Below are 6,929 nucleotides of genomic sequence, written 5' to 3'. Positions count from 1 at the left end.
GTTTTAGACAAAAATGTCACATTTTGTTTGTGTTATTTGCATTTATGATTAATATCTCCCGAAAATTACTAATGCCGCAAATTTAAGATCAAAGTTGGTAATAGAATTTAATCCTATCAAAAATTTTTTATATTTAAATCCATATAAAATATTATGTGTGTAATCATGTATTATTCAACATTTTCAAATTATAATTATGAACTAAGTAACTGTCATATTTTTATCACACAACAATTTTAAGTACATCGTAAGTAAAAGGTAGAATCATATTGAGCCGGAATATTTTAACAAATAAAACTCAATCGTTGCATTTACGTTCCACGAATTAGGTATATAATAAAAAATGCGCGATTTATATTTATTTTAATTTATGTGAGATATACTGTAATATCTTGGGCAAAATTCCACTTCCAAAAATTAGTGACAGTGTTTATCGAAAGAGTTTATCGAAAGTTCTGTTTCTCTTTCTGTTTCCATAGACTTGTTCTTTTTAGCTAAACGTTTTACATGATTCAGCTTTTTTCTTTTTCTCTTTTTCTTTTCAGAATAATACAAGAATAAATAAAAAGAAGACAAATAATGCAAAAAGCTTAAGAATAATAGTTTTTAGTTGAATTTCTTGTATCGTTTGTCTTTTCTTTTCTTACTCCTGTATTATTCTGCGACTTCATAACAATTATAAGTATCTGTTATACTTTTGAATGCGAGAAATTATTTATGTCTATCTAGAGGATGAAGACATAACTGATACATATTTACATCACTACACTACATTATTTGTATGAATTAGGTGCCACGCCATTGCACATACGACTTATTTGCCGCAATATTTCGGTCACGCCCTTGTGTTCGCGGCAAGGATTATAACATCATCGACGAAAAATCCTCAGGCTCGTTATAATGCATAAATAAGTATAATCGCAATAACGCCCCCTAATTAAGCGGTCCGCGGAGCTCACGAACTAGCGATCTGCCGTAGAAACACGACAAGCACATGAGAATACATCCCATATATTCAAAAATTTTCATAAAGGAGCTCATTCGCGTGCACTTTTGAGCTTTGCATGCTCTACAAATTGTGATTCGTTAAGTATACACTAATTTGCATAACGGGCCACTAGATACAACGATTTACATCCCACCAGAAATTGCGGCGTAATAATTAATCCTATTTATCTAATCTATATTTATGTAGCGTATCTATTCGAATATTCAATGTGATGTATGTAATAAGGTCTAGAATTTTTTTTAGTATCATAGAATAATTAATTCACATCGTTCTAAGAAATGTATTAAAATAAAGGGGGAGATTATATTGAAAAATAAAAATAGCTGTTGATTTCGTCATCTTTTTTTTATATTCGTGAGCCGGGAACTTTTGGGACTTACTACATATATTACATACACGTATGGTAGACTGCAATTTAATTAATAAATTAAATATAATAAAACTCGGTTGCACCAACATTGATATTTTGAATAAAAGGGAGACTTAAAACTCTGTCTTTTTTTAAGACTTTAAGAAAGAGAGAGAGAGAGAGAGAGAGAGAGAGAGAGAGAGAGAGAGAGAAAATGTTAAGCGTCGCTTAAAGTCAAAATAACATTGGTGCAATCAAACCTAAGAAAGATTTCTCAGTAATAAATATAATACGAAGTTGCTATTACAAAATATCACCACTTAATGATAAATATACGGGATGCATATTATTAATACGATTTTTGAGATATTAATAAACAAGTTGATAATTTTGCTATATCCTGCATAAATTAGTCTATAAAAACAGCTGTGACGATATTTTCTGCACGTTCGAGATAAATGATTTTCGATTTGTCAAAGTTTCGTTCGATCAATTAATGTTTCTCAAGACCTGGTGAATCTTTAAATAGATTTACTGGATGAGAGATAAATCTTCAATCGGTACAAATAATTATGTGATGACAATGTTACACTTAATTGCCGCATAATGCAAATATAGATAATAATCTTAGAGATAGTCACTGAGGCTTTTATGCATGATTGGAATTTATGATTATTTTCTATGCATTTAATATATGTACCTATATATTATTATACACGTATATATTTTTTTACTATATTATATTATATATTTTTTTATGCATTTATATGTATATATTATTTAAATCTCGATAAATGGCGGTGAAAGATTTCTTATTAATGTATTATCGTTATTACTTTATTTGCATTGTATATTGTAGATTTTTTTAGTATCAACAGACAAAGACAAATAATTATATGTAATAAAATAGTAAAGTAAACTGAACTATCCAACTGGTTAGCACGGTACTAAGAGCCCGGCTAGCTCAGTCGGTAGAGCATGAGACTCTTAATCTCAGGGTCGTGGGTTCGAGCCCCACGTTGGGCGCATTTAATTTTTTTTGTTTCGATATTCCTCTACATTTTATATACAAATTAAAAATATGTGTTCGTGAGAAACACGTGATACTACGATTTCAAATGAAAGATTTCAAAATTATAAATTAATTAATTGTCGTATTTTTATCATACAACAATTCTAAATGCACACACACCGTAAATAGAAGTTAAAAGTTAAATAGATAATGGATCATACTGAGTCGGAATATTGTAACAAGTAAACACTCAATTTTTCACTGTTGCATTTACGTTGTGTATAAATTAAATATCAAATATAATTTATGTTTATTTTAATTTATGTGGAAAGCGCCACATGTATAGACAACTCTCCCCCACTTTCAAAAATTGGGACCATCAGAAAATGAAAGATACCCATTATTATATTAACCAGTAAAACAATAATTCTAATATTTCTCTTTCTGTCTCCATAATTATAAGTATCTATTCGTACTTTTGAATACGAGAAAGTACTTATGTCTAACTTCATCTAAAGGATAAAGACGTAACAAATAACATACATACATATTTACATTACATTATTTGCATGAATTAGGTGTCGTGCCATTACATATGCGATTTATTCGTCATTGTAATTTAATCACGCCCATGTGTTCGGCAAAGACTATAACATCATCGATGAAAGCATTAATTAGCTTGCACTGATCCGTTCAATCTAAGCCAAACACATGTACGAATTTTGCTTCTATTCTTATCTCTCTTATTAAATTATTATTTCTTCTTTTTACTTTTCTCGATTGTTCACTGCATTGTAAATAAAAAAAGGCGCATTTACATGCATGTGTAAATGTAGACGAGTAGTGTATTGAACTCGAGTCTCCCATGGGCAAAGTTCAAATGAATGTATGCTTCAGTTATCCGGACAACTTAATGCAAGTCCTAGGGAAACTTCTCGGAAAACTCAGATCTTTTATCTATTTCTTTTGAATTTTAAGAAAAACAGGAAAGAAAACTCTCTGTTAATCTCTCTGACGCTTTCTTTCAACCTTAACATTTATTGCTGTAAAGATAACCATTAAAGAAGTTTATCATATCGTTTATGATAAACTCATAAGTTATCCTATTCGAACTTCCAACCATATCTGCATTATTATCTTTATGGCTTTCTTGTAAATTTTTCAGTCTGTGTCAAAGTTTGCTGTTTATCTCAGTTCGCGATAATTTTTCTTAAATTTGATCGATCGTATCAGTCATCAGAGGATGTGTGTGTGGAAACTAAAAATCTTGTTTTAACCTATGGCACATATTTCTCGAAAAAATTTCGATCGCTAGTCAGTTAGAAAATTTGCCATTCGCTTCATTTTTCGCACCTCTCAGAGACATTTTGTATCTCCTGTGTAGAAGCAAGACAGTAGGTTATAATTTTTTTTAAGTTCCAATATTTTTAATTTTAGAATTTAGCTATTAATTGGATATAGTTAAAAATTCTTCTGTTAAGAAGGATATCTAAATTGATTTAATTTAATTAAAAAATAAAAAGTGAAGCGAAAAGCAACGTTCTATTATTTATTCTATTCTACATTTGCATATTGAAAGTTTTATCTGTCGAAACCCTCTTATACGTTTCAATTTCGATTAAAGAAACAATACGCACCAAATATATAAGAATACTGAAGAACATTTTCACGGATTATGCAGCACTAAAAAATGTCAGGACCAAAACTCTTAGCGTATCGTAACCTATATGTCTTACTTTTCGAGAAAATCCCCAAAGGTCGAGACCTCGCCATTTGTCCCATTTTTCTCGTCTAGAGGCACATTGTACCTCGTATATAAGAGACAAAAGATTTTACGCCTTATTGTTCAAAGTTCGCTGACCGAAACGCGAAGTGACAGAAAATCAGAGAATTATTGTAACTGCAGAGAAAACAGTTTCCTTTTCTTTATCTAAAAAATATCCTAGAAAAATGTGTTGTTAGGATCAGTCGTTTATCCTATGTTTTCAAGGCTTGGAAATATTTTATATGTACAAGCGAGGTAACAGGTTTATTTTAAATCCTATTGTTCAAAGAGTTCGAACACCAAAGTAATAATCAGCCCGAGAATCAGGTATTTGTCCTCAGAAAACACTTTTTTCTTTTTTCTTTTCACATTTTACTTTTACCTTTTGTCTGAAAGAAGAAATACAGGAGAAGATATAAAATATTATTGTGATGTTTAATGGAGCAGAAGTTCCAACAGTCCCAATAAATATTTTGACAGGAAAGGCAGAAATTCTAACTGTAGCGCATAATCCGCGCCTACAAAAACAGCTGTCACCCATGTATTATCCCGTTGCTTCTCTCGTTTTCACGACATGCTCGACAGCACCGGAAATTCGTCGCGTAGCCATAAAAGTGGAAGATGCGCGCAATCAGGAATGCGTTTGTCGCGTTGCTCGATGAGAGGTATCTCTCTATTATCTTCCTACAAGACGGTAGAAGCGCGCGTAAGAAGCAGACATTTCCACTTCTGGATTGCGCCAGCGAGTGAGGAAACAATCGATGTATATCGCCCATTCGCCCAGACGATCGCGCGCATACTTTTTCGGATTCTCTCGTTACCTTAATCGTCGCATTTCTTCGGAATAAAATTGCAGTTCCACTTGTTACAGGATTCCGGACTTTGATTTAGCGGAAATTCCTCTGAGGAATTGATATAAAAAGGATGTTGAATTACTGGAAAAATAAACGACAGTTATTCCGCGTATCGTATTACATAAAAATCTATGCAATACATACAAAATTTGCAATATTTACAAATTAAATATAATGATATTTATAATATTTGCTTCAAAATTTTACTTCTTGTAATTTATCAATTTTTAATTGAGTAATTTTATCAATTGTATTTAATTCTATTAATTGTAATTAATTGTAGATATATCAATATTCGCTTTGAAATTTTATTTTTTAATATTATTAGCTTCTTGTGGTTTATTAATTCTTAAGTAATTTTATCAATTGCGTTTAATTTTATTAATTGTAATTAATTGTAATCTTATTAATTATAATTAATTGTAATCAAATAACTTTGTTTTTTTTATGAATAAAATTAATGTCAATTTTTGTTAGAATTATGAATACTAGGTTTTTCGCTATTTAGCTTAAAATTTGAATATTGCTCAACTGTAGATTTTTTAAAAGTGCTATCAAAAACATTTTAAATGCGTGAGAAACATGTCGATGTAACAAAATAATGATAAAGCAATAAAGATATCTGAATTTCTTTTGCTCATATCTTCAAACGTATTCCAAAATTAAACTGATAAACTTTGAGGGAATATAAACATGTAGGTATAGTAATTACGTAACGTGTGTCAAAATCGTTGTGTGTGGACATAAATTTATGCAATAATGATAAAAGAATGCAGCATTTTTAAATAGTAGAAATAACTATTTAACAAAACAAAATATTTATATAGGAACAAATTATTCCTAAGTTATCTATTCATAAAGTATAACTACACTGCTTCTGGCAATACATAAAATTAATTTAATGCATCCATAAATAAAGCAAATATGAAAAGCAAACTTTTAAAATACTAATTACTACTTATTTTCATGCTCTAAATAGTCGATTAGTCATGTATTCAGAACATATCTGTATCGATAAAAACGCATTCTGAATACAGGCTATGTAATATATCGGTTCTAGTATCACGAATGTATTTTCTATCTTTTCTCTCCGTCTTTTTTTATCTTACATTCCTTCCACTAAATGAAGATTTTGATTAAACTTTAATTTAAAAATTTGAAAATTTTATTTTGATAAAACTGGTTAAAAATTATAATTGTTCTTTAATATAAGATAATTGCAATTTGTCTTTAAAAATTGTATGCCTATAAAAATCTTTGTTCTCCTCTAACTTATTCAATTAGGATATTTTATATATAACAGATCCTTATTACACTATTCGTAATAATCTTAAAAATGTACGTAACAATACGGGAGATAATTACTGGCGACCCGGAAGAACATGATTAAATCAATTAATTACATTCACTCTTAATATCAGAAGTTTATACACTCGTGCAAAAACTTGAAATACGCAACGGGCTTAAACCGTTCGCAAACTCGATCTAAGACGATCTGCTTTCTGTTCGCAGAAGCATCCGACGTACCGTTTGACCCAGGCGACTTTCGATTCCAAATAAGAGAGAATGGGAAAAAGAAGACTCAACCGAAGGGAACGAGACGTCGCCGATCCGTACACGACGTAGCGATAGCAAACGGCAGCAACATCTGATCATAGCACATGTATGCCGGTCGTGTAAAAATAAAAAAAAAAACGTCAAAAACCAAAGTTCTGCTAAAAGGAGTTGCACGCGGAAGAAGGTGGTGACAGACGAGAGACTGAAAGAGAGAGAAAGAGCGAGAACGAAACGAGAGAAAGAAACGGTGGAGAGAAATCCTAATGCGGGCGCGCGTGCAAGAGACGATTTCCGAGCGATTTATCGTCTCAGATTCGCAGGTGTTCGTGCACGTCCTTCACGGCCTTTGTCACCAGCCGTCCTTTTTTTCCTCCTCCCCCCCC

The 6,929-nt window shown here is 31.3% G+C and overlaps 1 non-coding gene across 1 annotated transcript; it reads left to right on the top strand.

Moving 5' to 3' along the window:
* Positions 1–2,311: 2,311 nt before the first annotated feature.
* Positions 2,312–2,384, top strand: Trnak-cuu. Its single transcript has one exon. It is a non-coding gene; the product is annotated as a tRNA-Lys (tRNA).
* Positions 2,385–6,929: the final 4,545 nt, after the last annotated feature.

The sequence above is a fragment of the Wasmannia auropunctata genome, unplaced genomic scaffold, assembly GCF_000956235.1.
Source record: "Wasmannia auropunctata unplaced genomic scaffold, wasmannia.A_1.0 LD336000.1, whole genome shotgun sequence".
NCBI lineage: Eukaryota > Metazoa > Arthropoda > Insecta > Hymenoptera > Formicidae > Wasmannia > Wasmannia auropunctata.
The sequence above is the reverse complement of the archived record's forward strand: the minus strand, read 5'-3'. Positions and strand labels throughout refer to the sequence as shown.